Below are 3,305 nucleotides of genomic sequence, written 5' to 3' on the forward strand. Positions count from 1 at the left end.
GACTTATTTAATAGTCGCATTATATATGTATATGCTTCAGGATTATCTTTCATTAATCCCTTTAAAAATAGGGTTTGAAAGACTTTGGGCTTGGACTTTATGTTATTAAATAGAGTCCTAGCTAGAGACTGACGCTTCTTAACTGTAGTGTCATTAGTAGATTGTATTTCTTGTGCACAGACTTCAAGTTCTGTGTTGCCTTTGAACTGCTTAACGTTCAAATTAGTAGAGAGTAGAACCTCTGATTCTTTGACCTTGTTAAGGAAGGTCTCAGAAAGGGTCCATTTGGTTGTTCCAGTGGGACCTATACGACATATTATAGTATGTCTCCAGGGCGTCTTCTGGACGGCTCGGGTGCCCTGATATAGAAAAGTATCTACTTCCCTATCTAAATATATTGGCTCGCATTGTACCATGCTTATTAATTTATTGAGCCATGGATCTTTACTCCGTAATGGGCAATACACGTGATGGTAGCTTTATGTATATGAACATAATTTAATAGCTGGGCAATTAGCTGCCATGGTGGATTAGCCCACGCATTATGTTTGGAGAGGTCTATTTGAAAGGTGTCTCCCAAAGGATGATATAAAGTCCTGTAATTCGATAGTTGTGCATTATGATGTGCAGCAAATATATTTATAGTATGTGACCCAAATATCTTTTGAGCCAGTTCAAACCATCTGGGGTTACATTTTCAGTCAGTGGCTAGTAACTCACGTACGGATTTATTAAAGTCCGGTACGAAGCGTGATAGCATATCCGGTAAATGGTTCTGTATTCCTGGCAGATGTTTTATATCAAAATGAAACTTTGATATTGTATCATACCAGCGACTCAGTAATTGTGAGTCGGGTTTCATCTCTTTCATATATTGCAAAGATTTCTGATCACACATCAGCGTAAATGCTGTTCCGTATAAGTAATCTCGGAAGTGTGTTAGAGCTGCCAATATGGCTAATAGCTCTTGTTTAACAGTTGGATAATTCAACTGTAAAGCATTCATCGCTCGACTAAAGAATTGTATATATCTAGGTTTGTTATCTATAACCTGATAAAATACTCCTCCTAAGACTGAGTCGGAGGCGTCCGTTACTATTTCAAACGGCACGCCATCGACTGGTCCTTTTACAACAGGGGCTTGTTGGACTGCGTGCTTGTGCACTTTAAATGCGTCATCACATTATTTAGTCCACAAGTCTCCTAGTTTGCCTTTATGACATCTTAAGGGTCCAAAAGGTTTAAGGTAGTCAGCCAAGTGTGGTACTCCATCTGAAAAGAAGTTTACAAACCTACACATGCTGTTCACATCTCTTCCTGTAGTTGGTGCTTGCCAATCTAACAGGTGTTCTACCTTACCTGGGTCGATTTTAATACCTTCCCCAGATATACGGTAGCCTAAGAGCTGTATTTCGCTCATGGCGAAGTGACATTTCTTCTCGTTAATCTTGAAGTTTTGTTCGTTGAGTCTCTGAAGGATTCGCCTGACTAATGCGGCATGTTCGCCCTTATTCTTAGAAAAGATGACTATGTTATCTATATAGACTTGCACGTTAGGCATGTCTGCAAAAGTTTCCTCCATTACTTGTTGGAAGAATGCTGGTAAGGAGTGCAACCCGAAAGATGCACCTCTGAACCTGTATTGTTTACCTTTCCACGTAAAACTAAAGTATTTACGATGTGGTTCATATATCTGCATTTGATGGTATCCTTGTGTAAGGTCTATAGTTGTAAATACTGTAGCACCTTTCATCCTTCGCAGTAGCTCGTTAATACGAGATAGGTGAAAGCTATGAGTCGGCAATATTTTATTTTATCGGACTCATATCTAAACATACTCTGACTTTCTTATACGATCCGTCAGAGTTATGTTGGTCTACAGCTAGCAATGTCAAGTTAACTGGCGTCTGTTGATAGTTTTTTTTCTATCACTCCATCTGCTAACCATTTCTCAACTTGTTCTTTAACTACAGCTTCGTGTCTCCAAGAAACATAGTTTCTTGAAGGGCATTTGAGCTTAGTAAAGTCTACCTTGGTTAAGTCAAGGCTGACATATCCGTCGTCAAAACGGAATTTTGCCCAATCTGTGATCTTTATCTTCTTATTTACTAAAATCAGATCCATGATTTTGTCCGCAAAGTCAGGTATTAATGCCTTGACTGTGTCTGACGGGAGCCTATATGGTTTCAGACAGTTATCGTCTGATTGATCCTTTAATTGATCTATGTTATTTGGTAAACCAGTTACGGTTATGCTTAGAGTGAGTAAATCGCTCATTCCGACTATAATGTCGTACTTCTATGACATCTTAACTATCACAGCTTGGGTAGTGATACTCCTATCATCGGCCAGGGAGATTTTAACATCTGTGGCCATGGTATCACACTTAGAAGTTTTGTCACCTGCTAAGATTAGGTGAGTAGTTTGAGTTCGCCTTTCAATGTCTTTCATTAATGTACAGCGGTTGGATATACATGGAATTTCTGATCTAGGATCAATCAACGCAAGGATTTTATTTCCATTGCAATATACAGGTATTATTACACACTCGTCTAAAGAGTCGTTGTATTTTATTTGTAACGCTTGTACCTGGTAGTACTTTCCTCCAACTTTATGCCGGGATTTTTGTCACAAGACTTGGCGTGATAGCCATTGGTCTTATCACACTTGTCACACTTAGTAAGAAAGTGTGTATAGGTGGGTGCATGTCTGCCATTCCAATAACCGTTAGGGGTCAATTGGTACATGTCATACCCACACTGTGCGTCGGCACATTTCTTAATCTCTTTAAATGAATGTTTCTTGTCCTTCGCCTCCGCGCGTGCCCGTTTATTGGGTCGCGTTGATTGAGTGGAGTCACGAGCACGTGTCTGGTTAGGACGCGTCTGATGAGGTTTATCATCTGACGTCTGGCGTGAGAGGTATCCTTGATCAGCGTGCTCGCGCGGTTTCTTATTTACCGCCTTTCCCTTCGAGGTTACTCGGTGTGCGGGGAAAAGAGTGGATACAGTATCATAAAACTGTTCCCACGTAAGTCGGGATAGATAAAACTTTGTTTCATGTCCCTTGTCTCGAGCCTCAGTAGCGTATTTACGTCGCAACTCGGTGTACAGACTTTCACGGTCGTTGTTCCCTATGAACACATGCATAACCAGGAGCTCGTACCATCGCTGCGCCTTGTCCTTTGTTATATCTGGACGTTTAAGGTCAGCATCAAGTTTCAGAATATAACTCTGAATAGAAGTATTCTCAACTGGTTCAGTTAAAATTGAACTCAGTCCTGGACTTCGTATGTCCTTGCTTAA

This window comes from Sphaeroforma arctica (assembly GCF_001186125.1).
Source record: "Sphaeroforma arctica JP610 unplaced genomic scaffold supercont1.918, whole genome shotgun sequence".
Classification (NCBI taxonomy): Eukaryota; class Ichthyosporea; order Ichthyophonida; genus Sphaeroforma; species Sphaeroforma arctica.